The sequence below is a fragment of the Salvia splendens genome, unplaced genomic scaffold, assembly GCF_004379255.2.
Source record: "Salvia splendens isolate huo1 unplaced genomic scaffold, SspV2 ctg778, whole genome shotgun sequence".
Lineage (NCBI taxonomy): Eukaryota > Viridiplantae > Streptophyta > Magnoliopsida > Lamiales > Lamiaceae > Salvia > Salvia splendens.
The window spans coordinates 17628-36553 of record NW_024599453.1 but is presented as its reverse complement, the minus strand read 5'-3'; the positions used below and the strand labels follow the sequence as shown (position 1 = coordinate 36553).

The following is an 18926-nucleotide window of genomic DNA, read 5'->3' as shown; positions in this document are numbered from 1 at the left end:
GCACGACCGATCCGCTGTACAAGAGGATGCTGAAGGATGTCATCGATGGATGTCGGCGCGATTTGGGGATGCCCCCCATTGGAGATGATGGCGCCGAGATTAGCGGAGGGGACGACGGGGGTGGCACGGGCGACGGGGGCGGCACGGGCGACGGTGACGGCACGGGCGACGGGGGCGGCGCGAAGTGAGCCGGGGATGTTGGATTATGTATTTTTCTTTTTTTGAATGACTATGTATTTTGCTTTTTTTCTAACTATGTTTTTTTTATGTTTTATGAATATGTATTTTTGCCCGTATTTTGCTTTCCCGTATTCCGTGTCAAAATTATATTTCCGTTTTTACGTAATTAAATTATTGTGATTTTTTTATTGCGGGATGTCCTAGTGGGAAGGGCGGATTGTGCAGGGGATGTCCTAGTGACGTGACAGTGGGATGGGAAGTCCTAGTGACGTGGCAGGAGGTGTTTTTGGGATGTCCTAGTGGATGTCCTAGTGGGATGTCCGCCCACTGGAGATGCTCTAAAGATTTGATCATAAAAGCTGCTGCAACTACTACTACGCTAGCTATTGCGGTGAAAAAGGTAGAATGAAATTGTAGAGTAAATCACGACGCTTGTCGGTGCTCCAAGCTAACGTATCAGGCGCAGACCCGAATACCCGGCCCCATTAACCCGTACTTTTACGACCACCTTTCTCCACAACCATAAAACCACCTTCAACCACCACTCCTCCCGCCGCTCCTCCTCCCATCATCACCCAAAAATGGACCAATCCCACTTCGAAATGCCGAAGCGCCCCAAAACGGCGTCGTTCATCTCCGACTCCTACCGCCTCGCCGCCGGCTCTCTCGTCGCTTTCATGGTCGTCTGGACCATCTGGTCTTCCTTCCCCCCAACCCCAATTCTCACTCTTCCCGCCGCCAAAATATCCACCGCCGCTGCCCCCGACCTGAGCTACGCCTCGCCGGAGTGAAACTTCTACGACGACCCGAAGCTGAGCTACGCAATCGGGTCGGCGCCGGTGAGAAAATGGGACGAGAAGCGGCGGGAGTGGTTCCGGCAGCACCCGAGCTTCGGGGCCGGGTCGGCGACCCGGATCGTGATGGTGACCGGGTCGCAGTCGGAGCCGTGCAAGAACCCGGGCGGCGACCACCTCCTCCTGAAGCTGTTCAAGAACAAGGTGGACTACTGCCGGCGCCACGGCATCGACATCTTCTACAACAACGCCCTCCTCCACCCTCAAATGTTCTCCTTCTGGGCCAAGACCGCCGCCGTCCTCGCCGCCATGCTGGCCCACCCGGAGGCGGAGTGGATCTGGTGGGTCGACTCCGACGCCGCCTTCACCGACATGGACTTTCTCCCGCCGCTCCCCCGCTACAAGGACTTCAACATGGTCGTCCACGGCTGGCCTCTCCTCCTCCAGCAGAGGCACACGTGGACGGGCATCAACGCCGGCGTCTTCCTCATCAGGAATTGCCAGTGGGGGCTTGACTTGCTCCACGTGTGGGCCAGCATGGGCCCACAATCCCCCGACTACGATAAATGGGGGAAAATCCTCAGCTCCGTCTTCAAAGACAAGATCTTCCCGGAATCCGACGACCAATCCGGTTTAATCTATTTGTATTTAAAGGAAAAAGAAAAATGGGGTAACAAAATCTTCGTGGAGGGAGAGTACTATTTCGAAGGGTACTGGCTCGAAATTGTAGGGAATTTCGACAATATCACGGCGAGGTATGATAAGATTGAGAGGAATGTGGGGGCGCTGCGGCGGAGGCACGCGGAGAAGGTGAGCGAGGGCTATGCTAGGGTGTGGGAGGAGCAGCTGAAGGGGAGCTGGAGGAGGCCGTTCGTCACGCACTTCACGGGGTGCCAGCCGTGCAGTGGGGCCCACAACCAGATGTATTCCGGCGAGAGCTGCTTTGATGCGATTACAAGGGCGCTTACGTTTGCGGATAATCAGGTGCTTAGGAATTATGGGTTCGTGCACCCGGATTTAGAGGATCCCTCCACTGTCAAGCCGCTTCCTTTTGATTATCCTGCTTGATTAAAGTTTTTCCCACCAATTTTTCTTTCTTTTTTTTAACTTATCAATCTTTACTAGAAAAATGTACTAATCAATGTTTTAAAAACCGGACCGGCCAGCGAACCGGCGTCGTCACTGGTTCACTGGTTCAACCGGTTCACTGGTCGAACCATTGGTTGAACCGTAATACTGTTTATACATATATATTTATTTATTTAGTTATAAATAATAAAATTTAATTAAATGTTTTATCAATAAATATTATAGTATTATACTTTTAATTGTATTATTATAGAAAACAAGTCTTATATTAGTATATTAGAATATTTAATGACGTTAAGTTTGAATACAATAATAAACTATAATACACAATATTAAAAACTAGTATTAAAGTCTATGTATAATTATAAACTCCTATATTGTAAAATATAGTGATTGTAAAAATATAATTAAAATATAAGAAATATATTATAATTAACAATTTCTTAAAAGAATATAGAATTAAAATGAATTATCTTAAAAGAATACAAAACTAATATGAATTATTAGTTTTGGTGGAAAAAGAATTTCAGATTTAATGTATAAGGATAATTAATGTTCATAATATTTCAAAATGATCATGTGGTGGAGTGGTAAAGAAGTTGATATTTAGAGATGAGGTCATGTGTTCAAGTCTTAGCAACAACAAATTTTAAAAAAAAAAAATTTTGAAAAATTGAACAAATTTAAAAAAAAAATTTTGGAAAATTGAAAAACCGGTTTCCGGTTCGCGGTTGGACCGGTCCGACCGGCCGGTTCCACCGGTTCGCGGCGGTTCAATGTGCTAGTGGTTTTTAGGGGTGAACCGGACCGGACTGCCTACCGGTTCGCGGTTGAACCGGTCGAACCGGCTGGTCCGGTCCGGTTTTTAAAACATTGGTACTAATGGTTATATGGAATATATATCTTGTGAGACGTATATAAGTAATTAAAGCTAAACTTGAATGCCTTTACCAGTCTGTGCCGGTTTGAAACAGTCTTCATCATTTAATGGAATAAGTAGTTATTTCAATCAAATGCAAAATATGTGCTTTTTTATAGTATAGTACTTTGTTCTAGACTCATAATAAAATTGATTTGGTGTAACATTTTCAAATATCTAGATGGAAATTGGAATATATTTGGAGGAAGAACTATTGGCGATGGCAATTCGATTGAGAAGATTGTTCTATGTTGCCAACTTCTCCAAACTTTTTGCAATTAGTCTTATATGCTTATTGACGCACGTGCTTTTTTTTTATGCAGACACACACACACACACACACACGTAGGCGATGTATACATCTCCAAATATATCATAACCATTAGAGCATCCGCAATGGCGGACGTCAACGCGGAATTCCCACGGATGTGCCGGAATTCCGTGGCGGACGTCCGCCATTGTGCATACCGGGTGCGGATACGAAATTCCGAGGAGGACGTAGCAGGTCCGCGGAGTTTAGCGGAATTCCGCGCGGAATTCCGTCCTGACGTCCGCCATTGCGTGGACTGTCACGGAATTCCGCACGGAATTCCAGTGTGTTGCATTAAATGTTTTTTTTCTATAAATACATCCCGTTGAACTTCATTTCATTCACACCACTTGTTTTAACGAGTATCTCTCTCTCTCTAAATACCTTTGTTTCGAATCATCAATGGAGCACCACAATAGCGATTCTTCTTCCGCCTCGAGCGATTCACCGGCACTGCATTTTCCGATCGGCAGGAGTACGCAATTTTCCCAGTCGATGTCCCAAATTCTGGGGATGCTGCCCCAATCTCAAATGCCATCGGGCATGATGCCGGGGTACTACAACATGTACCCACAGTGGTATGGGATGATGCCCCAGATGCAGGGGGTGATGCCCCAGATGCCGGGGATGATGATGCCCGGGATGATGCAAGGATCGCCTGGCGCTTCGGGGGAGTTGGTCGGGGGTCCCCCAATCGCCGGTGGACAACGTCTATCGGCCCTTTATGGACTTACTGTCGACGGACAATCCGATGAGTTCTCCTCTCGAGACTCAGTTCACTGGCATCGACACGTTCTCGTTCGAGGAGTTGGGGCTTTCTCCGATCCGGGAGACTCCGCCGGCGCCAGAGAGGAGGGGGAGGACAGGGCGAGGGAGGAGAAGGGGACGGGGCGTCCCAGTGTACGCTGCTGACGTGGGGGAGGGATCCAGCCAGTCCAAGAGGACCATCTGGAGCTCGGACGAGTGCGTCGCGCTCGCGAGGCGTGGATCAGTGCGGTTGAGGATCCATACGTCGGGGGCGAACTAGCACATCGACCGGATGTGGTGGCGCCGCGCATTAGCCAGAGCTACCTCCAGTTCAAACCGCCAACGGGGAAGGCCCACAACTCGGAGCAATGCCAGAAACAGTGGGATCGGTTGAAGAAGCCGCTCAGCTGATTTTCCGGCATTTACACAAACAACCTCCGCTCTGCAACCAGCGGCATGTCCGCCGAGGATGTGAAGCTGCTGTCTCACCAGCAGTTCCCCAACTCCGAAAAGGGCTTCGGGGAATTCAAATATTGGGAGGTGTATCTCGCGGTGCAGGATTCGCCAAGTTCACTACGGGTGTGGAATCCGGCTGGCCGAAGCGGACGAGGATCAGCACATCCGGAGAGTACAGCAGTAGTGTTGGTTCCGCTGAACCCTCCCCCGCTGATGCAGAGTTCCCCACTCCCACATCTTCGGCCCGCCGCCGTTGCCCGATTGGGAAAAGGTCCGCGGCGCGTTTGTCGAGGGGAAGTCCCAGCGGATCCGCCAGGCTCAATCGGCCGCACCCACCCAAAACGATCCGGATCCCGAGAACCCCTCCTCTGCCCGCATCGCCGCACATGACGCATTGTTACGTGGGATGCAGGAATGGCGCCAAGCGACCGACTCCCACTACAAGCGGAAGCTTAGACCACTCCTCAACAGTATGCGCCGCGACTTGGGGTTCGACGCGATGTCAGATAGCGGCGGCGGGGACGGCGAGGGAACCGACGGTGGGGAATCCGAGGAGTGAGGAGCTGGTTTTTATTTAAAAAATAATGTACTTTTTTTTAATCAAGTATGTTTTTTTTAAATAAAGTGGTTGAATTTTCTCTGTATTCGTGTTGAAATTTTTAATTCCGGAAAGTGTTTAATTTGTTAATTTGTGAATTTTGTTTGTTGTGGGAATTCCGTCGGGAATTCCGCAGGGAATTCCACCACTGTGCAGTGGAAATTCCGTATGACGTGCAGAGTAGTGGGAAGTCCTTATGACGTGGCAGGAGGTGTTTTTGGGATTCCGCCGGGACATCCGCAATGGCGAATGTCCCGGCGGACGTCGGACCGGCGTGCCAGACGTCCGCGCTGGACGTCCGCCATTAAGCAGCATGCATACGGATACGAACATCCGCTGCGGACACCGGAGTTCCGCGGCTTTCCGGGACGTCCTTCGGGATGTCCGCCATTGCATTGACACGACTGACGTCCCGACGAACTTCCTGATTTTTTATTTTTTTTGTGGATGTCCGTCGGGATGTCCTTGGGGATATCCGTCATTGTGTAGTGGGATGTCCTTATGACGTGGCAGAAGGTGTTTTTGGGAAGTCCGTCGGGATGTCCGCAGGGACATCCGTCCCATTGTGGATGCTCTTAGAAAAAACATTTTACTACCCAATAAACCCATTTTTTTCTTATTTGGCGGCTTATATTTTCAAAATCATCATTTTACTTTTGATTTACACATTTTGTGTACATAAAATGACTTAGTAATAGTTAAAAAAAACACACAAATCTCTATCTGCCTTCTTTCATACAGTAAGTAAACTAGGTGTTTTCATTTCTATATTAATTTTTTCAATATGAATTGTATTGATTTCTAGTGTTGGTTAAGAATTTAAGATAAAGTGCCTTTGTATAATTTCTTCAATTTTAGTAATTGTGTTGATTTCCAGTGTATAATGAGCAGTGATTAATAAATATTTATGAGGAATTATGTCGTCCGTATTTATTAGGTACATGTGATATGCAGGTGGTGCGCCCCCATCCCCTGCTCGATTAATTCTATGTTTTGTAAATGTTGGACCTCGGCTTACATTCGTACCACATCTTATATGGAGTCTAGAAGTTAAATAGTAGTAGTAGTAACTCAACTCGGTCATAAATTTTGGGAAAATAATGGCATTGTCTCCAGGTTCTCAAAACAATGTCGTTCATTTAAACACCTGGTATGTCCATAAATAGTAGGAAATGATCGATTTAAGGGAGGTGGATAAAATCTAAGTAAGCACTTGCATAAGTTATTACTAATACTCCATTTGTTTCATAAAAATACTAGTATATCTTGAGATAAACGGGTTTTAATTGCATAATTGTTAAAGTAGGAAAGCTATAAAAAGGGAAAAAGTGATTGAATAGTTGTTCATGGAAATAAAGCTCACTTCATTAGAGGGAAAAAGTTACTACAAAAAATAGAAATACCTATTTTTATAAGACGGAACAAAATGACAAAATTAGTCTTTTTTTATGGGACGAATTAAATTTCATTAGGCCATCTTCAACTATTACATCATTCGCGAATACATTTTTCAGTAAATATCATACTATTAACTAAGTGATTTAACTCCAATTATTTAGTCAAAACTCAAATTCAAAATAACATTATCTACTCACTTTTTATACCTTTTTGCGATCATAACTATACTTTTTTAAAACTAAATTCCTATTGACCTCACAACACTTTATCAAAAATATTTAAATAATAATAATAATATCTACGTATTAATATATTTATATACACTATTAAATTAAAATTACACAATTTAAAAATTAAATTATACTACTATTAAACATGCTATAATAACATAAACTAAAATTTAAACGAATTTAAAGATACTTCAATTACGTAAACATACATTATTTATAGTTTGTAATTTATTTATCTGTCTTCTTTTTTATAGTAATACTCTGGCTCGTGCTTTCTTTTTATATATATTTTAATTTTAATTATTAATATTACTTCAACTATTATTCTCTAAATTTTATATATATTAAGTAAATTCGGAAAATTAAACAAATGACATTAATTATTACATTAAATCAAGTAATTAATTTCATTAATCAAATCTATTTCAATATACTACTTTCTTTATTTCTCTTCCGCCCTTTTCTCATTGTGAAAAATATACAACGAATTGAGTTATAAAGTAATAAATCAAAATTTGAAAACGTATTGGATTTGTAATAGTACAAATCTAAAAATGAATTTTTACTTGTCAAAAATTTAAAACGGAATGAATTGGAGTACTATTCACTTGTCCCATTTTCGATTTTGTGATGGTAGGGGAGATGGCTTAGATACTAAATATTCAGTATTATATGCAATGTAAAGTTGTTTTACCGATCATGTAAAGCATGTGAACTAAGGTTTCATGATGATTATGTATGTTGTTTTCTGCCTCTTACTTTTCAATCTGTCACCTTTCAATTGTGCATGCCAAATTAAAGCTGAAATTAATGCGTGTATACTTAAATTTTGTTCTTGCATGCTAACAAATTTAATCAAACCGCATGATTAGCGCAGCGGATATTCAAACACGAATCTCATAACTTTTTATTCAACCGCACTCTCTTTTTCTGTCGATTACTTTGTTATTTCTGTTAAAGTAAGTGCACTCAATAACTCTACTATCACTAAGTAAAAATATGAGATATTCCCACTTTAAAAATAGCCCAGCAATGTAAAATAAATATTGAAATCATCTCAAGAATTAGACTTGAATAATTTTATTCTATTACATTAAATTATTTGTTTGACTGATTCCTATAGTATTTATGGTATATAAATAAATAGCAATTAATTTATTTAATTCTTGATCTTTTCCCTTCAGTGTTTGATTCTTCTCGATTGCTTGATTTTGATTGATTTATCCAATACTATGTTTAATAAAAGAAATATGCGTTTTGTACAATGGTTTAAGCTCAAGATTCGGAATAATTTATCAAAATCCCTAGCCATCCTCTCGCAATTGGACATTTTTCAGATAAGCGTTTGCCAATTTTAGGTTATTATATTTTATGAGCTAACTCTAGCTAATCATATTTTACAAATATGATTCATATTGGCTAATTTTATACCCTTAACCTAATTTTACTTATATATTGGCAACGATAATCAAGATTAATGTTATTATAATTGAAATTTACGGTCTTTTAATAGTATTTTAGGACTTATATATTTACCGTTTAAAAATTGACGGAATTGTTAGTGTATGACCAATTGTGATCTAAGTTGAAATGTTTAGGATGCAAAAATTCAAAAGATAAAGTATAGGACCAAGTCCAAAATCATAAAATAGACATATGTTCAGGACCAGTTTTGGCATGTACTCATTTTAGGTACTTATTTTATGAATAATCACCATTATATTAATATTATAGCAATTAATTTTAGACTTTTCAAAAGATTTCTAAAAGATGTAAAGAAAAGCAAACCGACATGTATGAAACGAAATAAAATTGCGTTTCATTCTTGTTATAACCGAAGTATATTCTCTTGTGCTCTTTGGCACATAAGAGTGAATCATCCAATTTTTATTTTTTGTCAGTCCATCAATAATTATCTTATTTTATTTTTATTGCTAAATGGACACCTTATTCAATTCACATTTTATTATAAAACTAATATATAAAAGCAGGATCCACCTCTCACTTATTTTTTCTATCCACTTTTTTATAAAGTCAAACATTATTTTAAAACCCAAGTCGGTTAAATATGAGACATTTATTCATGGACGGGAGAGTATTAAACAAGTAAAAATTTAGTAGTATGGACTAACTGATCATATTAGCATATGATATGTCTAGCCAATCCAATTAGAGTTACTAACTCTGACAAATGTAGCTATTTCCAAAATGCAACAATTGGGAATTCAAATATCAATGTACTTTTGTATGCTCTAAACAAAATTAAGCAGATTATATGACATCAACAAGAGTCAAGAGTGTGATCCAGGTCCAAGTTTACACACTGTTTGGGTGAAGACAAAGCAAAACCATAAAACAGTGAAATAAATGTATACAACTTTAATCTTTCTATTACTTCACTGCTGAAATCTCCGATTCCCTTTCACACCCCTGATTGTGAATCCCATCCTATGTTACCCAAATACAAAACCAGAAATTGAAGTAGATTAACTGCAAAATGGTGGTAGTACTATGTAGATGCAGTAATTAATCAGTAAAACGGCAGAGGCGTAACAATGGAAACATTCCCCAAATCAGGATGCACAAAGCCATAATTCCTCAAGACTTGATTATCCGCAAAATTAAGAGCCCTCTCCATCCCCACCGTACACGAATCCCCTTCATACGCCTCATTATGCTCCCCACTACACGGCTGACACCCCGTGAAATGCGTCACAAACGGCCACCTCTCTTTCTCGTCCGCCGCCTCCCCCTCCCCCTCCACCTCCGCATGCCGCCTCCCCACCTCCCCCTTCCTCCCCATCTCCTCAAACCTCCCCACTATCCCAATCCAATACCCATGCAGCGAATACCCATTCTCCACGTATATCTTCTCCCTCCACCTCCTCCCCCCTTCACCAGCAAATACACCAGCGCCGACTGATCATCCGAATTCGGAAACGCCTTATCCTTGAGCGTCTCCCGCAACGTCTCCCCCCATCTCACAAACCTCGGGCTCTTCGGCCCCATCTCCCCCCACGTGTCCAGAAACTCCATCGACCACTGACAATTCCTAATCAGAAACACCCCGCGTTCAGCGACACCCAGCTCTTCTTCTTGTAGATCATGTCCTCCCACCGTGCACCACCATGTTGTGATCCTTATACTCTCTAAAGGCACCTTAAAATCCATGTTTGTGAAGATCGCGTCGGAGTCCACCCAGAACAGCCACTCCGCCTCCGGGTGCGCCACCATCGCCGCCCGGATCACCGGGATCTTCGCCCAGTACGACCGCATCTTCGGGTGGAGAAAAGCGTTGTTGTAAAAAATCCCGTAGCCGTTGATCCTGCAATAATCGACCTTGTTTTTGAAGAATCGGAGTAGGAAATGGTCTCCAGATGGATTGGAGCATGGGGAGGATTGGGAGCCGGTGATGACGAATATCCGATTCTCCGATTGGGAGAATTGGGGGTGCTGCTTGAACCATGCGCCTCTTTTTTCGTCCCAGTCTGTGATGGGGTTGTCAGTGGTGTATGACGTGTCCGGGTCGTCGTAGAACGTCGGACCCTTCGATTCGGCGGGGGGCGGGTCGGATCGGGGGTAGAGGAGGCGGAGCCATGGATCGGCGAAGGTTAGCATTGGGATGAAGAGGAGAAGTGATGCGGCTGCTGTCACGCATGTTTTGAAGCAATTTGAAGGTTTTTTTTGGATGGGTTTCGCCATTTCACACTATATGGAATATATGGGATATGGCTATGTTAAATCTTTTCTTTTTATTTTATGGGGAATGTGTTTCTATTTTTGGTGAAAATTATTTAAAGGGAATTGAATTTTGTGAAATGCAAATCTAATGTTTCCGGAAGAGGATGTGATGTGTGTGCATTTAATTTACAAGTATTTCTAATTTGTATGCACTCGTTAGGATTTAAGATTTTAACGCCATAATTCAAGGGGAAGTTTTTTTAGTCTTAGTCTTGATTCTTGAAAATGACAATGGAATTTGATTGTTTATTTCCACTTTTGATGGTGAGAAAAGTCATGATAGCGGAGATTTGAAGAAGGAAATAGTAACTAACTATTCATTACTCCTATTTATTTGATGAGTGAAATAATTATATAATAATATTTTTCCATCTTTTCTTTTCCATCATATTGAAATTTTGCAATGAAGAGAACGTTCTTTTAATGAAAATTTGGCGTATGTCCATTTCTGTTTTTTTTTTTGGTATAGAAGAAATAAATGCTATTTTCTTGCCTATTTGCATCAGTCAATGAGATTATTAATGGTGGTTCGTTTTATTGCTTTGCCTGCTTCTTATGCCAGAGGTGCAAAGATTCTTAAGGAGTTGTGGGCTTTTTCTACAAAGTAGAGGGAGCCCTTCACGATTCCGGCCCATGGGCTTATTGCTGAGAAAATATGCAACAAAAGTCACTATGAAATTGTTTTTATGGAAGTAGTAGTAAAATAATGTCTCTCTATTTTCGTTAATGTCTCTTTATTATATTTATGGTAAATAACTATGAGTATAATAATAAAAATTTTATTAATACTATTATTATTATTATTATTATTATTATTATTATTATTATTATTATTATTATTATTATTATTATTATATTATTATTATTATTATTATTATTATTATTATTATATTATCAATTAATAACTTAAGACAATTATAATATATTATTTAAATATAATTTTAAAATCAGGTTCAATAATAATAATAATAATTAATAATAATAATAATTGCTATTGTAATACTTAATAAATATTTAAGAAAATATAAATGTAATTATTAAAACTATGAATCAAAAAAATTATAGTGATTATTATTATGATCTTGAATAGTTACTACACGTATTATGAGAATCTTAATGTAATTTTAAATTATGGTTTATATAATTAGTTATAATCATAATTATTTTATCAATTAGATATTTAATTTGAAAAAATCTTATAAACTATTATGTTAATTAGTCAATTATATTTAATGGATAATATAAATTCAAAATCCTAAACACTTTCCTTAATATTTTTAAATAATGAATAAGTAATCTATCAAATATCATATTTCTAGGAATTATATAATAAGAAATCATAATCCTCAATACTAATTAGTACAACTCTTTTGACAAACAAACGAACCCTTTTACCATTCCTAAAGAATTGTTAATTGGATATACTAAATTCCTTACATAGTTAACACGATTTTTACCATTCCAAAACCGTTTTTACAAATTTTAAAACAGAATCAGTTCACTTTCTTACACTAACAAACTTTTACCACCACAACGACTTTTCTCTACACATAAAACGACGTCGTTTTAGCTTTAGAAAACGACATCATTTTATGAATATTCGGCGATCTTCACGTCAGCTTTTAGGCTTGCCACGTAAGCTTAGTATATGTATGCTTTAATTCTATGTTCATTGAATTCAGTAATTCTCATGGTATGATGAATTGATCACAGATAAAATAAGAGGCCGATCGGAGTTGATCATTATGTCTAAAAGGAAGATGCGATGCGATGCACCTTTCTAAAACCAAAAAATAACTCAACTCAAGAAAAGACTATGATATGTTGGAAAGCGAAAAAGGAATCAATATCATCATTACTTCTCATTTTCAGCTTTAACCAAGATTACTAATTGGTTTAAATTTTTAGTTTAATTAGCCTGCAATACAAAGACTCACGAAATCCACAAACGATCCATGAATATAATTGCATGGACTCTAAAATTCATTGTGTTAGAAGATTAAGGTTAAAAATAATTCCTACTACAAATCAGGAGTAATTCAGAAAATTAGTCACACATACTTAACCGATGAGGTTTATGTGGTGATACTTCTTTGATCGAATATAAGTTTAGTTAATGTCACAACTCATAGTGATGGCCAATATAAGTATTTCCACTATTACATTATATTTTGCAGTTAGATATCAAGTTATACGCAAAGATAACATATAGTATCTGCTTGATTTAAAAGGTGGTAAGGATTAGAATAATTCTTTTGACAAGTTCTTCTTCTCCCATCATCTTTGTATTTGGTGACCAACAAATAACACTCTGTCCTATTGTAAATTTCTTAAATGCCTAGCTTCCTAAGAACCTCCCATGAATTACAATTAAGTGGCAATAAAATATTAAACCCCAAACCGAAAGGACCACCCAAATTAATTAATCAATTAATCACTTAATTTCATAATCATGTCTTTACAGGAGCGAACGTGCATTTCTATATTACTATCTATATAGTACTACTCTTTAGCAATATTAAAATAATTAATAAAGCCTTGACACCTTTTATTTTTCCTTGTTTTTCATTCCCTCTTGGCTGTGATCCATACTTGCTTTCACTTTGAATATCAAATGTCTACACATGAACACATATTGCCAATTTAAGCCTTTTAAGAAAAATATAGACTAATCTAATCAATAAAAGTAACATACATTGGTGCCAACAAAACAACAAACATGGCATTTACATGAAATACAAATCAACATTATTATCATAAACAGACATAAAAAAAAATGATCATGGGAGAAGCTTAAGTGTAGACGAATGTGCATAAGTTTTATTCCTGTGGTAGACAAATTCTCCCAGCAAACCCATTCTATCATCCTCCTCATTAATCCTTCCATGAGCAACCGTCTTGCTCCGCCTCAATCCTCCCGCTCTGGCCGGGGCAGCGGCCGGAGTGAGCCTCATGAGGTCCCGCAGTTGCTCGTCTGCACTTCTGAAGCCCGAGTTAACGCTCGCGCTTCTGGGCAGACTAGCAATGTGCGGGGTCGGGCACCCCATGGCATTGCCGTATGTCACGCAGCCGCCGCCCGTCGCTGCGAGGCTCTGCATGTAGAGGTCCCGGGCCCGGGCCAGGGCCCGGAACGGGCATTTGATGTAGCGGACGAATTTGCTCTGCGCTCCCACCCTTTTGGATCTCATCTGGAATGAAGCTAATTTGAAGAGTAATGTGTTGTGGTATTTATATAAATGTTGGTTGAGAATAATTTATTAGTACTGTACAACATTATGATGCGATTTGGAAAGTGAGACGTTGCGGGTTGTGAGGCTCTTTTGGCGGTGTGGACCAAGAAGAGCACATGGAAGGATGCCATCCATGTAATGTTTTGATTATTCATTGTTGGTAAAAGTGGTGGACTTTTTCGGAAATTGTGATTGGTTTTTTAAAATTGCTATCTCTATTCCTACCTTTGTGTTGCAGCAGGCAGCAAGAGTGCCATATTTGAGGACTCTTGCTTCAATATAGTAAGTATTAAGGGAAGGGCAACAGCTCATTTCTGGAGTAATTGGTATAAAGTTTCTTGCCCCAACTGCAACTCAAGAGGTCATGCTTTTTTTTACAGGTTTTTCTACACCTTGATATGTAGTAGTAGTTCCTTTCTGGAATTATTGATCCCTGCATAATGAAGCCGTTCATGATATTAGTGCAATTTTTGTAATTATTCTGTTTTATTTTTACTATAAATAGCAAATAGACGAAAAGTCCAAAATATAGAGAATACAAACAAAAAAAACACTACCAAAATCAGGCCAAAGAAAAAACACCATACCAGAAGTTATGCATTGCACCTTATTCTCTTATTATTCCTTGCACACGTCCACTCCCTAATTTCGCCCAAATTATCAAACAAATAGCTACACGAGAATGCAAAATCTGGGCACCATCCTTTCGCCTAAATTCCAAGGTGCCAAAATAATCTTTTTTTCCCAAACTCCCTATTGGTTTCGACATCTTGGAACACAATCTTGTTTTGTATGACCCTGATAGCCCACGAGACAACGCAAAACATGAAAATCTAAATTTTCTCATCAAATCCTCTAAGGTGGTGTTTGGTTTCCTAGATAAAATATTATCGAGATATAGTCTAGGATTGAGTTGTGAGATTATTTTAGTTGAAGGAAGTAAGCTATGATTAATTTTCCCATGATTATTCATCTAGGATTGAGTTATGGGGTTGAATCCTATGAACCAAACACACTATATATTTAATCCCAAGATACAATATTGGGATTAAAAAATACGTGATTGGCTCTTTGGATAGGCAAAAAGAGATACCCTATGTATCGTTTATAACAGTAGTACCATAGGATGCTAGAATGCCCACATATGAAGAATAGATGATATCTCCTGTTCTTCTTCATAGTACTATTTCTTAAGACTAGTGCAAGACATATTTCACTTAGAGCATCCGCATCGGTGCTCTTGCCGACGGCAAGAGCACAAGCAACCGACGTGGCATGCTCTGGTTGGCCGTTGGTTTATCATTTATTATTATTTTTTATAGAAAAATTCAAAAAAATCCAAAAATTTAGATTTAATAAAAAAAATATTTCTCCACTTTCAATAAAATATATCTATTTTTTCCACAGTTTTAATTTATTTTTTCTTTTTTTTTACCCCAAAATTCACACTTTCATCTATAAATACCCCCGTTTCAAACACAAAAAATCACACTACACCAAACAACTCTCTCAATCTCAATTTTTAGAATTTTAATTATGTAATTTTAATTTTTAAGATTTTAATTATGTACTTTTTGATTTTTTTAGTAATTTGTAGTAGTATCGAATATTTTTAATGTATTTTAATATTGTGAAAATGTTTTTAGTAATTGAAGTGTTTAAATTGAATAATAGGGCCCACCACATCCATGCTGTTGCCTAAGAACATGGATGTGAATGCTCTAATAGGCTCTTTTCTGATAGATTTAGATACGGTAGACATGACACATTTAACATATAGTAATAGGCTCGAGTAATGATATTTTACATCTATGAGTTCGTAAGTACTCAAAGATGATTAAATTGGACAGATAATGGACAATCAAATCAGAATGCAATAGCATACACCAGTAGAATTATGCGGTGCTTTTAGACTTAACTTGATGAGACGACAAATAACTTTGCACAATCACACTATTAAAAGCCTACAACAAAGACGACAGTATTATAAGCCCACAAAACAAGAGATACATTGACGTATCCGGGCAAAGTTGAAATTTTAGTTATTTAAATTCCAACTTTGAATGGTGTTCAGGATTTAAATTATGTTAATTTTTTTTGTTGCAATAATATAATTTTGGAAATTTATTACTATGGTTTTTAAATTCTAATGAATTTTGCTATTTTAACTAAATCACATTGAATAAAACAAGTGATTGATAATAGATGATATTGTTTAATTAGTATCACACGAATTAAAAATATTTCCTTCGTAACACGATAGTTGAGTCGTATTTTAATTAGGACTGTCTCACTATATTCAGCCCGTTTCATTTATGACAAAAATCAATACATTTATCTATCAACCATGAAGAAATAATAGATAATAGTTATACCAAGGTCCAACCCAACAAGACTGCACATCGGTCTTGCCCACTCGGATTGCAGACTAATCTGAATTATAATTTTATCGGGTTGAAAATTTTTAAACTCAATCCTCTAATTTTAACGGGCTATTCGGATAGCTCATGGATTGTGAACTACACTAACATCCCTAACGACTAACGTTAATGTTAAATAAGGTCTACCTGGTAACAATAAAACCGCACGTGTGCTGTGTGCAGCATTTGAAATTAAAGCAACAAATTTTGCAGGAACTTCTATACCTTACTGTACTGTACAAGAAATAGACAAAACGAATGTAAACACGAAAATAAACACACGATTGAAAAAAAAAATAAAAAAACAGGTGGTCATAAAAAAATAATTTAACTACAGATCTCATAAGAAATTGTTGAATTTGTTTCTCATATATTCAATCTGAACTTGGTTACAATGTCATGATTTTTTGAATTCTTGCGGTAGGGAATGCTTCTAGACGACTAGTTATAAATCGGCTCTGTTGCAATTGTCATCCATTTATTCTCTTTTAGTCAATTTTATACATTGGTATTAGGAAATATGCGCACTACAAAAATTTCATTAACAAATTTAAAAGGGATGCCAGTTTAAATCCAAATTCATGGATTAATTTAAATAGCCCGATAGTTCGATAGGGTTATTACTAAAAATTTATTAGCTTGTGATAATATACTTAATAGTGAAAATTTTGGATTTAGAGATGGCAGAAAATATCATGTATGTCTGAAGTTTTTGTAGAATGACGGAAAATATTTAATACTAGTACACAACAATCTCATATGCAATGCATATTATAGATTGTTGTGTACGAAATAAGATACATCTAGAATAATACTCATTTCATTCCATTATAACTTATAAGAGATGGATTTATTTTGGGTACAAGATTAAAGAAATGATATTTATTGTGTTAAGTGGAGAAAGAATAAAATTGAGAATAAAAATATAAATTGATCACTTATAGCGTGATAAAGAAAAAAATATCAATCACTAATCACGAGATAGTTGGAGTATTAGTTATGAAAATAATAATATAACTACAAAACTTAGGCATAATCGATACTTACCCTTGTGATAATATAAGTGGCAGAAAAGTAGAATTTAGAAATAATCGAAAAGATCATGCATGTATGAAGCTTCCACAATTGAAAAAAAAAACAAACGAGTTTACATGTAAGGCATATTATAGATTGTTGTGAATTAAATAAAAATAATATTATAATAATACTCCCCCGCCCTTAATAATTGTCCACTTTAATTCTGGAACAAATTTTAAGAAATGTAAAAAAAATCTGTATAAAAAATTAGTGGAATACAGGTTATACTTTTATTCCCTCACAAATCCCGTAAAATCAGTATGAAGGCATTAATCTATATACTGATCAACTGAATCTGTATATTGATTCATATTGAATCTGATCTGTACTTACTGTATCTTGATCTATTGAAAAATTTTCAATTTAAAATTTTAAAATTTTAATTATTACTATTATTATTGGAGTATATGTGTATCAGTGTATGTATATGAAAAATTGAGAGGAATGATGATACGACGAATGAGAGATATAGTTAGAGGTAGGCCTGCCAAAATGGATATCGGGTATCCAATACCCGATATCTAAACCCCGAAAATGGATACCCGATATCTAAACCCGAAAAAGTCGGGTAATTGGATACCCGAAATTTGAAAAATCGAGTTTCGGATCGGGTATTGAGAACTTTGAATTTTTAGATATCGGGTTACCCGATATCCGAGTGGGTATACCCGATTTTTTTAAATATTAATAAATAATATATTTATTCTAATTTCCGTAGGTAATAGCGGCTGATCATGTGAGGATATTCTTACTTATTTACAATCCCAAGTACCCAACTGTCCGCTTTATATTCTAATTTCTAACTGCTCATAGTCATAGGGTTTTAAAATAATGTATTAATTCTAACTTTTAAAAAATTTAAGTAATTAAATATTAGGATAATTGTGATGGGTAACTTATGAATTTTGTATTTTTAAAAGTTTGTAGTTATTTTCTCTTAAATATTTCTTCAAGTTTGTATTAATGCGAATTACATGTTTGTATTTATAAAAGTTATATATAATACTTTAAAAAAGTCAAAATCGAAATTGAAATTGGGACTGAATACTCGAAATCAAAATCGGATCAAGTATCGGATACTAGATTTTGGGAAATTCGGGATCGGGTATCCGAAATTTTCGGATCGGGTATCCGCCGATACCCAATTTGGCAGGCCTAGTTAGAGGGATGACGAGAGACTTGTGGTGGATGCACTAATAATATCCCATAAAGTGTATGCCCCCACAAGGCCACAACCATATATATATAGTAACTATATAGATAACGTGGGTGCTTACATAATACTACGTCTGGTTCATACTTGAAGCAAGCAACCAACCATAGACCATCAATAATATAACAAATAAAGTAGAAGTTTTCACCTACAGTTTCAAATTAATTAAAAGATATAGTACAAAAAAAATTAATTCAATTATTGTCATCATGAAATATCGGATCTTAAACTAGAAATTCAAAATGCATACGCACACATATATCAATTCTAAAACCGGTTTAATTTAGACCTTAATTATTGTTTATTGACAAAGTTAATACTGAATTAATTTGAGGCTACTAGGCCAGATCGAAGAAGTCCTACTTGCAGCCGCCACCCAATAAAATATTCATAAAAATACTCCAAAATGTCACCAAAATTAAGAGAATCAAAGTTTTTTTATCAAGCAACAGTGGATATTCTTCTTACCACTCATCTATCTTTTAACTAAGCACACTTCTGTTTAATTCAAGATCTGTCGATGT

The 18926-nt window shown here is 37.3% G+C and overlaps 2 pseudogenes; one reads left to right on the top strand and one right to left on the bottom strand.

The window, feature by feature from the left end:
* Positions 1–782: 782 nt before the first annotated feature.
* Positions 783–2042, top strand: LOC121791323 (annotated as a pseudogene).
* A 7026-nt stretch (positions 2043–9068) lies between these two features.
* Positions 9069–10551, bottom strand: LOC121791322 (annotated as a pseudogene).
* Between the last annotated feature and the right edge of the window lie 8375 nt (positions 10552–18926).